The sequence below is a fragment of the Schistocerca americana genome, chromosome 2 (genome assembly GCF_021461395.2).
Source record: "Schistocerca americana isolate TAMUIC-IGC-003095 chromosome 2, iqSchAmer2.1, whole genome shotgun sequence".
Lineage (NCBI taxonomy): Eukaryota > Metazoa > Arthropoda > Insecta > Orthoptera > Acrididae > Schistocerca > Schistocerca americana.
The window spans coordinates 586930112-586945496 of record NC_060120.1 but is presented as its reverse complement, the minus strand read 5'-3'; the positions used below and the strand labels follow the sequence as shown (position 1 = coordinate 586945496).

The following is a 15385-nucleotide window of genomic DNA, read 5'->3' as shown; positions in this document are numbered from 1 at the left end:
TGCTGGAGTTACTAATCATTTGTGTGTGTCACAACACGACACCATTAATCATTTTAATATTTATTGTTAGTACAACGACAAAAAAATCTATGGATATGAAGAGCTGAATTATACGTGATTGAAACAGCACTCTACTAATTCAACTTCGTAAACATGTACAGTTCATTGATATAAGACTACAGCAGTTACAGAGGTGGGAGGAGATAGCGGACCTTATGAGTGAGGAAAATTTTTACTTCTTACTATCAACACCCTAATGCTGCAATGATGAGAAACATCACTGGAATTTTAAATCTGCAAGAAGTACCTTCCTATTTCATTCCTGTGTTATTCACATTGTAATTAATTCTTTCAATATGTAGGATTTTAAACAAGTTATTCTTTTTACTCTACATGCATATAATTATTTCTGACAGCCTGTTGAAATGCATGAAATTGGACATAACATAATTGAAACTCAAGTTTCTTGCAATTTCAGATACTATCTGTGTATGATGAGAGTAAGAGATTGATCTAGCTACAATAAAGCAATATAAGTAACTACCCACTAATTGCATTCATTTTGAAATAGGACATTAAAGTTTATTGTATGAATTCACAATAAATATGTAACCCTGTCAGTGGTGTTTAGTAGAAGCCAAACAAGATCAGAAATTGTTTTCAAGTTTATGATAAGTTTTTAAAAAGTACGAAGAAATTTGTAGACTTTCGGCAATTAAGTGTCCATTGTTTGTACATTGTATCAGTTTATCCCTATGTATGTGTAGCTAACCATTTTGGTAATACATGAGACAGAGAAAATCTTTTGTTCTGGAGTGCAAAGATATGTAGCCTCCTCGATGGACTGATCTAAGCTGTGAACAAATGCTCCTTACCTCAGATAAGACTTAAGACTCAAATCTCTGAATGCGAGATGAAATTCTTTAATAGATCATACTTAAATTAGTGTAAAATAAAATGTAACACTTGCTCCAGAAGGCACATAGTGTAACGTGGATGCTGTAGGAGGTCAGTAGGCCTGCTTCACAAGTCAAAATGATGTATAAAATAATATGAATAAAAATGTACAAGGGTATAATGTGCACAGAGAAGTATCATTGTTATAGCAAATGAAGCAGCAAACTGCAAATGCGTTTTCTGAGGCGGATGATAGTCTTTGCGTTCAGTTCCGTAACTTCCATTCTTACAGAACTCCGGCAGTGTGTATTTTCTCTGTAGAGGTGGAACAGTCTTGTTTTTGAATCAACAAGATGGCACATTTTAAAGTACTGTTTTTTTCCCCCAAGTGTTTTTATCTGGTACTTCCCTGAGGATCGCACGGAACTCGTTTTCATGGTCATGTTCTGACTATCATTTCATCAATTTCCAGGGTTTCTGTTTCTCCAAGTGATGGAACAGGATGACCACGAACATGTCTGTCAAGCATGTCCCACGTAAGTGCAATGGGGTTTAGGTCGGGACTTGCCATTGGCCATTCCATTACTTTAACGTGCAGGCTTTGCTTGACATCCCTGCTGATACCCACCACGTGGGCCCTGGGGGTTAGAAAGAATTAAGGGCTAACACCATAAGCTGCAGCCACCGCATGGTCCAGCAGGATCTGTTTGTTGTACTGCCGGGCAGTAAGGTGACCAGACAATGACGAGATCCATATGGCTATCAACACTGAAACTTCCTGACAAACATCACAGATCCTAGGAAATCTGTCAATTTCCTGGACAACATTTGGCAGTTAGTGCTCACCATGGGTCTCTGCACACGAACATGGCCATCACTGTGCATCAGAGGGTATCTAGATTCGTATGTGAATAACAATGTTTTGCCAATGATGAAGTTGCCAGTCGATGTGGGAATGGCAGAACTGAAGAGGAGCTGCAGGATGGTGTAGTATGAAGCCAGCTAGTTGAAGAGGACGTCCAGGTCATATGTTCATCTCTTGTAACTTGTTCATTACAATCTGATTGGGCACAGCAGCTCCACTGGCCCTTCTGAGATCATCTTGGCATGCTCTGGGAGCATTTGTATCATTCCACAATGCAGAGATCGCCAAATATCAGTCTTCCCATAGGGTTGTAATGCATTGGCAATCTTGTCCACCTCTCCTTGCCTACTGACCTGTCTCCCTGTAGTGTGTCCACAACCTATGGATGACACGTGAAGGCATTGGCATCTTCAGCAACATGACCAGAAGTGCATCCTTTTTGGATCAGACTGACTGCCCTTACAACCTGAACTGCATTAATAAAGTGTCACATTGCATGTGCTCGGTTGAATAAAACATTCTCAAGAGGATTACTTCAATGTAATGTCAATAGTGAAGGATTTGAGGCGTACTGCAGTGAAGAAATAACCTACTTCTACTAACAGTAAAACAATTGAACTGAAATAATGTATCTGTTATATAGTTTTTCAGACAGATGTGTGTGTCAGATATCACCATTTACAAAAAAAATATCGGTTAAAAGTTTAAAGGGGAATGATAAAGAAAATAGCTGTGCAAAGACAGAATAATCTTTTCTTGTACAGGTGGTTTGTGTGGCATTCTTTTGATAGTTCGGCACAAACTTTGATAAACAGCTCATTATCCTGGCAGTGTGATAATCTTCTTAGGTCTCCCCCCCCCCCCTCCCTCCCCCGATGCTCAGAACTACTGTGTGGCATTAAAGATTGTTGTGTGGCAACAAGACTCCTGCATGGATACAAAAACTTGCAGGGGTTAAGTTCATACACATTTTTTTTACAAGATATTAAGTTTGTGACAACAGGGGGGTGGGGGTGAGAGAGGGGGGGGAGGGGGGGGGGCAGAGAGAGAGAGAGAGAGAGAGAGAGAGAGAGAGAAGAGAGAGAGAGAGAGAGAGAGAGAGAGAGAGAATTACCTACGTTCTGCTTTCTGAAACTAATAGTTCCCCTCTCACAGAAAAAGAGAAAAAAGGTTTGAAATCTTCCTTTTTGTCATCGTGTGTCTCCTTTGAAACTGAAGAATTAGTCGCTTACCTTCTTAAGGATACAGTGTACTTATAAATGGAAGAAAAATCGAAATTTTTTTAGTGGTTTTATTAAATTTTATAGTCTTTCCTGATTATATTGATATATACATTATAGGGTTTCAAATGAAAAAGGACCTATATATACCAAATTCTAAAGTTGTGGTCATGTATGTATGCTGCACCGCTCTCTTTATTTCTGTTTCACAAACCAGTATTATTTCAAAAAGAACTGTGAATTTGTTTCCAGCAATTATATGTATGATACATTGTATATGTTGGTAACGGTGCAGGTTTTTAGTGTCCGTAAATGGTTATCTTTGCTGGTATTTACTTTTGTTTTGCTGAAGCAGTTTGTTCACATGTTACTGAATGTTTGTTGCCCAAGTGCTACATATATTTGTGGAAGTACATATCCTTTAGTGTGCAATAAATACGAACAATGCCACGCATCAAGAAATTCAATAAAAGGAAATTTTGTTGTAACCAGTTCACAAACAAAGCAAGCCACACTGTTGAAAGTAATCTATGTATCAGTTCTTCAGGGAAGAAACTCCCACATGGCATGCCTTCTGGTGATTCAAATTTTTGTGTTAACAATGATGCTGTTTGTAGTGGACTTGTTGTTGCTGTGGACATCTTATCTTCTTCAGTAAATGAAGTGGTGAAATGTAAACAAAATGATGGTGTAGGCTGTCTGGAAATAACTGAACAACAAAGTAGCAGGAAGGGTTTAGTGCAAAATTAGTTGTTCTGTGTAGATCCTGCAATAAATCTACCTCGAAAATTACTTTGAACATTGTGCATTATTCATATGATGTGAATTTGAAGTTGGTGTATGCAGTGCATGCAATAGGAAAAGGAAAAAAGGCTGCGTAAATGTTTTGTGGTTTGATGGCCCTTCCTCCTCCCAGTAGGTTCAGGAAGTACATAAAAATACTTTTAGGTGCCTTGACAGCTGTGTCTAAAGCATCTATGAAATGTGCACTAGAAGAAACTGTAAATATTTATGGAACCATGGACATTACTGTTGCACTTGATGGGACATGGCAACATCGAGGACATCATTCCTTGAATGGTATTGTAAGTGCTACTTCTCTGGAGAATGAAAAAGTTGTTGATGTTGAGTGCTTATCTAAGTACTGCCACACCTATCATGGTAACACTGAAGGACATATTGAACATCAGTGTTATAAGAATTATGATGGTTACAGTGGAGGCATGGAGTGTGATGACGCTCTAAAAATATTTCAAAGGTTGGTGCCCTTTTATAACGTTCGATATATGAAGTACCTAGGCAATGGGGACTGTAAAGCTATCAATAAAATTAGTGAGTTCAATGTTTATGGTGACACCTTGGTAACAAAACTGGAGTGTTGTGAACATGTGCAAATGTGCAAAAGAGGATGGGTGCTAGATTGAGGAAGCTATGAAGAGAACTGAAAGGAAAGTTGCTATCTGATGGAAAATCTCCATATGGCTGAGGCAGATTGACAGAAACTGAAATAGACCTCCTTTAGAGATTTTATGGATTGGCCATTAGATGAACTGCACCTCTGAATGATGTTACAGCAATGAGAAAACCTGTATGGGCCACCTACTTTGATAAGTTGTCGACAGATGACCACCCTGTTCAGGGAATTTCCCCTAAAGGAGCAGGTTCTTGGTGTGGTTACCAAAAAGCAAAAGAAAGTGGTCAAATATACCATCATAGCATTCTCTTCCTGAGCCTGTTGTGAACAAAGTAAAACCAATTTTTAGAGACCTGAGTGACCCTGTTTTGCTTAGTAAATGTCTTCATGGGGGCACTCAGAATACAAATGAAAGTTCAACCATTGCATATGGGAAAGATTACCCAAGAATGTTTTTGTAGAACTAAATACATTATAAGTTGGTGTACTAGATGGAGTGATAGGAAGGTTGAAAGTCCTGAGAAATTTAGGCATACATATGGCTCTAATATGGAAGATCAGTTGCTTGCCCGTGACAGACAACAGGTGCACAAAGCTGAAAGATTCGCTCTTCAAGTTAACAAAGAAGCAAGAAGTTCCAAACGGAATGCCAAGAGGAAGCTTGAAGATGAAGAATTGCTGTAAGATGAAGAATATGCTTCAGGAATGTTCCGAGGCACAGTTTAATTACATCTTCATTTGCAATTTCCCGCAAGTTGTATTTTCCAGAATTCAGTTACAAATATTTCCTAAATTTTATAAAGCATTGCTGTAATTTTTTTTCTGTAACTTGTAATAGTCCATACATATGTAGTAGACCTAAGCTTTATGGCAGAATCAACTAAATTATAGAAAAAATAACGTTTTTATTAGGAAAAAATTATAAAAATTATAAAAATTAAAATGTAAGATGTGATATTTTTTAATCATTGTAATATACATAATAGGTGGAATTAAATAGGTCTAGTACCTCAGCCATCATGTCATGCATATCTGGTAAAAATTTGATCTCCTTCAAATGTATAACATTGGATTAAATGGTACCTCAATTTGAGGAAGCATTTTGGGAAAAAAAAATTGCATCAATTTCTTTGTAATTTTTTTAATAATGCTAAGCGGGTTCAAAAATATTCGAAATACTTCTAATTTGTTTAGGAAGTGTGCTGCATTACCTGATACCAACAAAAAATCGGTTAAACATATACATTTAAACAGTGCCTGAAAGAAATACATGTTGTTTCTTACATAATATTGAGCCGGAAAAGTTCCCTGTATCCTGAACATTTGGAAAAAAAAAAAAAAAAAAAAAGAAAGAAAGTTTCCTACCTTGTATATTTATTACCAAATGATGGAAAATCCGGGAAGGAATGTAACAATGCTATGAAAAGGATAGTTGCCACTCACCATTTAGTGGAAATACTGAGTCGCAGATAAGCACGACAAAAAGTCGGTCCGAATGTGAGCTTTTGACCAACAAGGCTTTCTTCAAAAATAAAAAAAACGCAAATGTACATGCGCGAGACCAGCCTACATCAGCTAGCCAGAGACTGTGAGACTCTGTGTAAATTAATTAAAGCGAAAGCCAAGATGCTTCTTTCAAAAGATCATGGCTATCATTCCTTGTCATTTCCCAATTCGAAATTACACATTATCTCTAATGAGATGTAAACTCTTAGTTGTCGTCCTTTCCCACAACTTAGATATGTCATTGTTTATTTTTGTCTTATCACTTTGATGCTGTAAATTCATATTTTAGGTGTGGTGATCTGATTTTTTTTTAATTTTTTTTTAATCTCTCTCTACACATGATAATTTAAAGTGTTTCTGTGGAGCTGTGCACATCAAGATTCAGTGTAACTTAAATGTTTGAATAGTTTAGCTATTGCAGAAATTTTTGACCATTTGATTTCTAGTGTTGAGCTGCACTAAAAGTGCTATTGCATAATATTGTTGTTGAAACAGCATCTTGGATTTTTTTTTAAATTATGAGAACGGCTGAATGTTGTTGTTAAATGATCCAACAAAATGATGAGTCCGGTGATTGGTAGTATTCAAATCAGCCATGAAAATTATATTCAAAAGGTGTCATTTCAGTTTTTCTTCTTTTGTCTATTTGTTTTCTGAATGGGAAAAAGGTGCAGTTGATTCTCTCGTTTGTATAGTTTCTAATTTAATTCAAAGTTTATTCTAATAAATTCCATTTCTATTTAAACTTTCAGTTTCAACAATTAATAAATTTTGTGACTGTCCTTCATGTGAACACTTTGCATGTGGTTATCCATGGAAGAAACATGATTCTTTTGAATTCATTCCACAATATTGAAATCTGTTCCATTGTACTTTCTTTATAGGCATACTATACGCTATATTGTCAGAAATTAGAGTCCTGTAAAGGTTACAGGTTGTTGTTGTTGTTGTTGTGGTTGTTGTTGTTGTTGTTGTTGTGGTTGTTGTTGTTGTTGTGGTTGTTGTTGTTGTAGCCTTCAGTCCTGAGACTGGTTTGATGCAGCTCTCCATGCTACTCTATCCTGTGCAAGCTTCTTCATCTCTTAGTACTTACTGCAACCTACATCCTTCTGAATCTGCTCAGTGTATTCATCTCTTGGTCTCCCTCTACGATTTTTACCCTCCACGCTGCCCTCCAATGCTAAATTTGTGATCCCTTGATGCCTCAAAACATTTCCTACCAACCGGTCCCTTCTTTTTGTCAAGTTGTGCCACAAACTCCTCTTCTCCCCAATTCTATTCAATACCTCCTCATTAGTTATGTGATCTACCCATCAAATCTTCAGCATTCTTCTGTAGCACCACATTTCGAAAGCTTCTATTCACTTCTTGTCCAAACTATTTACTGTCCATGTTTCACTTCCATACATGGCTACACTCCATACAAATACTTTCAGAAACGACTTCCTGACACTTAAATCTATACTCAATGTTAACAAATTTCTCTTCTTCAGCAACGCTTTCCTTGCCACTGCCAGTCTACATTTTATATCCTCTCTACTTCGACCATCATCAGTTATTTTGCTCCCCGAATAGCAAAACTCCTCTACTACTTTAAGTGTCTCATTTCCTAATCTAATTCCCTCAGCATCACCCCACTTAATTCGACTACATTCCATTATCCTCGTTTTGCTTTTGTTGATGTTCATCTTATATCCTCCTTTCAAGACATTGTCCATTCCGTTCAACTGCTCTTCCAAGTCTTTTGATGTCTCTGACAGAATTACAATGTCATCGGCAAACCTCAAAGTTTTTATTTCTTCTCCATGAATTTTAATACCTACTCCGAATTTTTCTTTTGTTTCCTTTACTGCTTGCTTAATATACAGATTGAATAACATCGGGCAGAGGCTACAACCCTGTCTCACTCCCTTCCCAACCACTGCTTTCCTCTCGTGCCCCTCGACTCTTATAACTGCCATCTGGTTTCCGTACAAATTGTAAATAGCCTTTCGCTCCGATAATTTAAAGGGTTACAAGTAAATTAGTTGAAATGAGTGGAATTGGTGGCATGGAAACTGACTTACCCATTTCTTTTTCCGGTTAATATAGCCACTTCTGTGATGTTGTTTAGAAACTTTTTTCTGAGGGTGTACCAGGAACATAACATGAAGTTAGTAATTCTGTTGCAAAGTTTACATTTTGCCTTGGTTCATCATTGTATCAATAAATGTATATTTTTATCTTCCCATTGTACCGCATTCTATAGTTGCCGATTTGTTTGTTTGTTTGTTTGTTTGTTTGTTTGAAGTAGGTCCTTCCACGCTCTCCCCTTTATTTTTCCCACACAACCATTCTTTGTTTTACCGAAGTGTGCACTGTTTCTGAGTTGTGTTTAGAGTGTTCAAGTATATTCCTAAGATTTAAACACATTTGTTAGCATTTGAGAATATTTGTATCAGCTCAAGAGCATTATTAAAAAATGTTGAATTCCCCCCCCCCCCCCCCCCCCCTTGAGAACGGCGACCAACTCATTGTTAATGTATTGCATACGTGGGTGACCAACGATAGCACCAGATACAAAAACGCAGTGGGCGTTTTCTTGTATGTGAAGCCTAATCTCAAAAACTGCTGTAGGGATTTTGGTATGGTTTTCCTTTTAACACACTGGCTGAATCATGAGGAAGTTTATTGATAATCTGTGGCAGTTCAGGGAGTGTCACTCTTGTTGTTTTTCCTGGCACACTTACCAACAAATTGTGATCAGTACCAACACATTGTGATGCATAAGCACTATTACTTGCCTGATATTCCAAGTATGTTGTCAAATTCATTACATCAGGAAAATGTGTTAACCCATACTGGTCTCGTGTTTGTCACACATAAGATCTGGGTAGTGAGAAGTTAAGCCTCCAACGTTCTATAGACAGTTGTTTCATGTGCAGGTATAGTCAGGGGCTGGGAAAGATCTTTTGCTTAGAAATTTTTCTGTCAACAAATGTTATTCATTTTAACAGTGTTATTCATTCTGTAAACTCATATTTCTGTAAGCATTTGAAAGTTGTATAGTAAGAATTTGCCACTGTATTCATGAGATAACAAATAATCACCACCACCACCTAAATTAATAACAGTTGACTGTGATGATTTTTATTGCTTCTCTTTGAATAAACTTACCATAGAGCCAGTTTTAATTACTATATCTGCTGCATGTTTTATCAGTATAGAGCTTCCCTGAAGACTTCATTAGTTAGTAGCGTGATCAGTTAGAAATGATTATAGAAATATATTAAGCAACATTGTCGAGTAGCGCATGGATGCTCATATTAAGTAATTTTATATGCTTAGAAATGGCTTAATTGGACTTTGAAATTTGCTAAATGCTTGTTTACCAACAAAATAAGTGCTGGTGTAAAATTTTTATCTCATACTTTTTGCTCTTCCACAACTGCAGGATGGAACTGTGTATTACATATGTCATAAAAATAGATCTTTGCACCTTCTAATTTTACCACATCTAGGATGCATTTTCCGATTAACGTAATTTTGTAAATTCAGTCATAGATGCTTCTCCTCATAGTAAATAGTACATGGAATATACGTGTCATTTTTATACATACAAGTACCATTTATACATAAAAGGACGAGGTGAAAAGTTGTCAGATAAGCACAGAGATGATGATTGTAATGGAAACAAAATTTGATAAGCTTATGGTTCTTGTGCAGTAACTTCAGTACAAACTACATGAGCAGATTCATTTACGTAGACAAAATTCCCATTTAAAGTAAAAGTTTGCTATGTGTTTTTTGTAGATATATGTTGTATCTCAAATTATTTTCCATCAGTTGATAACAACTGGAAACATACTCAGTTGATCAAGATTTTGATCCAGTTTCTTCACTTTTAACAGTTGAGTAATGAGTGACTAAAATTCAACGTTGCCATACCTATCTTAAAGATGTTCCACGTGAAGGATCTCCCAAAACTGCAACAAGCAGTGAAAATAATCAGAGAGCATGATGTGACATTGGAAATTGTGACTGCAATAGGCTGATGGGAACAAAGAATAAAGAGTGCATTTTGCATTAAGGGCTAGTTGTGAGAAAGACTTGCACGAAATAACTGGTAGATTTCCTGACCTAACCCAGATTAAGTACATTGACCTAAACAGGGACTTTGTTGAAGAACAAATGCATCTAATACCTAAAAGAAAAGTCATTGATTGTCACCCAAAGAGGTTTTCACCTTGCCTTACATGCTAGAGAGATCCTATATAGGAGAGGAAGGTGAAATGGTTAAAAATGAGCACATCAAAAGTGAACCAAAGTGCTATGTCTTTATGGCAAACACATGACAGATAAACAATAGAAAATCCAGGACGGGATAAAAGCAATATTATGAAAAGGGTAAAACCAAACTATGCAAAATCCAGGCTGGAATAATGCAGTATTATGAAAAGAGTAGACTGCTACTCATCATATGGCGGAGATGCTGAGTTGCAGGAAGTGCAATAAAAAGGCTGTCAAACAAGTAAGCTTCAGCCAAAAAAGCCTTCATCGGGATTAGTGAAAACAGCCATTTCATTTACAAGATGAGAGTTGTCATTATAATGCATTCTCTGCTTCTGTAATCATCCCGGGCACAATCTGAGGTAACCTACTGTCCTCACACCCTCCACCCTAAATTTCCATCCCCCCTGTCCTATCACCCTTCAAACTCCTGTCCCCCACCCTCATCGCACTCTGTTCTTTGCCAGTGCCACCAGTCTTTTGCCCATCTCTACTGTTCTCTTATTCAGCTCTCCATTCCCTCCCTCCCTTCCCCATAGCGTCCAGACAGTGCACTATGCAGCCTTGTCTGGCCACTGTCTAGTCCCCACACTGTGTCGTGCAGCATGGACTCCTCTCCTCCCACCAGTACCCTGCTACCTCTTCCCTACCCCGGCCCACTTCAGAATGCTGCTCCCACTTGACACACCACCACTGCATTCTAACCACAGAAGCCAGAGAGAGCAGTCATCTATGCATGAGGTGTGCTTGCTTGTGTGAATGTGTGTGTGTGTGTGTCTTTACTGAAGAAGGCATTGACCGAAAGCGAAGTGTATAAAGTCCTTTACTTGTGCCTGTCTGCAGCTAAACATGGTATCTTTATGGTGAGTAGAAATCTATTCTTTTTTTAATATTTTTGATATTTCAGCCTGCACTTTCCATTTTTCCATTCATAGCTTTAACTGATACACCATGTCCTTCAGTATCAAAGCAGCTGTCAAGAGCATTGTGCAATGATCACAGTTTGCCTGTTGAGGTACCGTTTCTTCCACATGCCAGAGGCAGCCGTTGCATTGTACATGAAACACTGTGCTCATTGGTAATGGGAGGTAATCAGTCTTGCAATAAGCAGGTCTGCCTTGTACCTTAACCTTTTTAAAGGGTTTGATATTTTTTTCAACAGGTAATATTTTTCAAAAATAGAAAGGAAGGTTATATAAACATATATACAAAAACAAAACCTTGTTGAAATATATACCATTCCATCCCGGGACTGCTGTGTGTGTGTTGACTGTATATGTGACACTATTATTTCCATATATTCCTACTCACCTTTCAGCTCTTGTACTCAAAGAATCATGAAGTGATACAAACATATTCTGCTGTTCTTGGAGTTGGTCACATGTGTGGGACACACATTCCTAAAATGTGTGCAAATTTTTGGCAGATGTGTAATATGCCAATGTTTTTAGATGTTGTTATAGCTAGAAATCCAAATAGTTAGCATGAGGTGAGCAGGGATGTCTTTCTGTTTAACTGATTAATTGTTTGGCTTTGTAATGTTGTAAAAGCTGCAGTAGCCCCCTTATGCACAAATCACGTCTGTTGTGTTTCTATAAAAGTAATGTCCAGCAATAATGCAGACAGTTAGTCATCCGTGAAATATGATAAATAGTCTGTGTTGATGTGTCCAGTAAAGTTGCAACCCAGATGTTGACACAAAAGCTAAGCTATTCTCTCGCTGTCATGATTAAAATATCCAATATTTCATTTAAGTTTTCACACTAAAGAAATTTGTGTGATACTTCATTTATCAAAGTAAGAATCACCATTACAATATGCATGAAATAAGTTTATATCACTAAGGAGTGCCTCTTAAAATGAAACATAGGTTTTATACTGGTATACACAATGATCACTCGCTGTCTTACTGTGTTACTCATGATTAAAAAAAGTTCTGCAGTTATTTGTTTTTTAGTTTGATACCATGGCCACTTTAATTCCATAGCTTTGAAAGTTGGTGTCTTTTCCTGGGAAAACTGACAGAGGACACAAGTTTCATCTGCATTAAAAAATTGTACAGTAGCTGAATGGTGCTCCTGTGTGTGTGTGTGTGTGTGTGTGTGTGTGTGTGTGTGTGTGTGTGTGTATGTATCTATAAATAGTACCAGCTCTGTGTTATTAACCTACTATTACTAGCTTGGGACAGTTTGTACTAAACATCCAAAGAAGTTCTGTGGTGATCATTACACATTAACAGATTGTATATTTATAGTAGTTACAAATTGTTTGGTAAAGTTTACTGCAAGAGTAATAGTGTCATTTTAAACACCAGTACTTTTCCAAACCCATTTAAACATAAGCCAACCACCTCTAATTTCACAGATGCATTTTGGATCGCCATGTATCTGAAGGAAGCAAAGAAAATAAGTCGTCATAAGGAGCCAGCATGGCTGGAAGGCACTTAAATTCAAGACAGATTGAGGAGGAGAGACAAATCACTCGTACACCATTTTGAAAGTGATTCACCAGTCTTTATTATGAGGGGAAACACAGATTAAGAGGGAGGAGTCATAGTGTGCAGGCAGTCAAAGTTAGTACAGTTTCAGCCGAGGGATGGCAGAAGAAAGTGAGCAGTACAGACTGATGCGAGAATGATTTTTAAAAAGTGAAATAAACAGCGCAATTATAATATAAGAGGATACTGGAAAAGGAGATGGGAGACAGTAAAAAGAAATAAGAAAGGATAAAAAAAGATGAAAAAGAAAATGAAAAAACAGGAGGAGGAAGGGAAAATGAAATAAGAGAGAAACTGAGTAAAAAGAAAATACTAACAATGAAAAAAGTGTATAAACAGACAAATGGGAGGAAGTTTTTTAATGGAATTTAAGTCCAGAAGGGTGGCAGTACATGAAAATAGATGAGAGAGCAAGTTCACATATTTAGAGTGCAGGGAAGTTAGTGCTGAATGGGAGGATCCAAATGGTCCATGTGCTGTAGAAAACACTTGGGTCCATAAAGTCGTACTATAAACTTTGCTCAGCAACTTTGCACTTGGTATCCCCAAGACAGGCCACTCTGGGTCCATTTGTATGCTTGGCCACTTAAGTAGTGGCCATTTTATCTTAAAAAAGTGCAGTGTACATGTATTTGTAAAAGGCTTGTATGGCTTCACATTTTGGTTTATCTTTCTGATTGTATAATTTACCCATGGTGTGAATGGACTAGGTGGTAGTGATTGAGTGCCTGGGGACAAGTTTTACAGCAGGAATGACTGCAGTGATAGGAACCATGACATAGATATAGTGCTCTGGGGATGTCAAGGAAAAAATATAATTTCAGGCCTTTACTTGAGAAATTCCCAGCCTTTGCCAATGATACATTGAGGCATTCATGTTAGTATAGGGTGACAAGGACGATATTTTTGGATAGTGGAGCTTTATTTGTTAAAGAGTGGGAAGAAGAAACTTCCTGGAAGAAGTGTTAGTGGACAAGACAAGACATGAGGTGTAGTTATGGGAACAGGTACATTTGCATTGGATGCTTCGGCTGTAGGAAAGGATTGTTTTTTGTTGGGGGGGGGGGGGGGGGGGGGTGGCAGCTGTTGTCAGTGTGGAGTTATTGTTTAGATTTATACAGACAAAGTTATGGGCGTGAACTTCTGTGATACGGAGGTTAACATCAAGGAAGATTCTGAAATGGACCAGCTAAATTTCAGTTGGTCTTTGCTGCCTGCCTGCCTTAATCATCAAGTCTCCTGTCAGGTGGTTCCTCTCAACTTGCAGTCTGTGAGACTTACCCTTGCCTACCAACCTTACTAAACATACTCTTTCATTCTTCCTGATGAAGAAACAAAGAATTCTGAAAGCTACAATTTTTTTTTATTTTTTTTATATATATATATATATATATATATATATATATATATATATATATATATATATATATATATATATATATATATATTAATGTATGTTTCAGCAATACTGAAAGAAATTAGGACTCCTGAATGTAAATATAGGACAGCAATTCTGTCTCCTCATAATCTTAGTTTTTTCCAGTGAGGTATCATTTGATAAAATTTATGTACTAGTAGTCCACAACAAGTAGTCCAATAATAAAATATCTGCGCAGACCAGATTCTGTTACTGCAGCTACTAGGCATGTATTTTCGTCAATACTGCCCACATTGGAAGTCCTGGATGGAATATAAACAGGGCAAAAAAATGAAGATAATTACTCACTGTGTGGTTGAGTTGTTATGATGCAGATCCAAGATTAAACTGAAAGCTCAGCTTCCAAGTAATTTCCTGTTCAGAGCTAACAAACAAAACAAAACATACTCTCATGTATTATGTACATGTGGGTACATTTTTCAGGCATCCTGATGTTGCCAATGTGGGAGGAACAAACAGTGGTGACAGGAACAGAGAGCTAGGCACAGAGGGAGGAGGGTCATCAAGGGACTGGGATAATAATGTGATTGGCGTGAGTTTGCATTAGAGTAGGAAGGGGAATTCTGTGTGAAAGAGCATGATAGAGCCAAGAAAGAGGAGGAGAACAGTGTAGTGCGGTTACATATTAATAATAATTGAAGCGAGGTTATAGATTGATGGATACAGAATCGCATTAAAGTGAAGAAGTCGGTTCAGTGGTGGTGGCTGGGAGGCGGGTCACATCGAAACATGTGAAGGTCAGAATTAAACTGGAGCTAGTGCAAATTGAGATGAAGGCAATTGTGGGATTCCAGCTACAGTGGGTGGAGGAACAAAATAGTTTAATCCCTGGATGTAATAAAAGATAACTGTTGTATTTCCATTACACCACCTACAGACCAGTTCCTTTCCAACCTTACATATTTTTGCACTATGACTATACAATTCATGTACATTCTTAATGACATTATGTATAGAGCCACACAGAAAATAGTTACCATATTGAGAGTACCTATTGCAGCATATAATGAGAAAGATTGCAGATGTGAGAGCAGCTAGTTCATGATGCTGGATAATAATGTTCTTGTAAAATACTTTCAGTGGTTGATGCACTGTACAAAATAGTAAACTTAAATGATAGTTCTTGTCACAACTACCCCTAAACATTAATCACAGAGGAAGTGCAATAGCCACCATACCACCTTCTTTTATTCAATAGAGAATATTGCAATAAAAGTGCTAACAACTGTAGCTGTACATTTTGCCTAAAGTTTCCATTTCCGGTAATTACACACGTGTG

At 37.4% G+C, this 15385-nt stretch overlaps 1 protein-coding gene across 10 annotated transcripts in view; it reads left to right on the top strand.

Moving 5' to 3' along the window:
* The window catches only part of LOC124591006 (oxidation resistance protein 1), a 775097-nt gene that overhangs the window by 575431 nt on the left and 184281 nt on the right, over positions 1-15385 (top strand). The window lies entirely within an intron of this gene.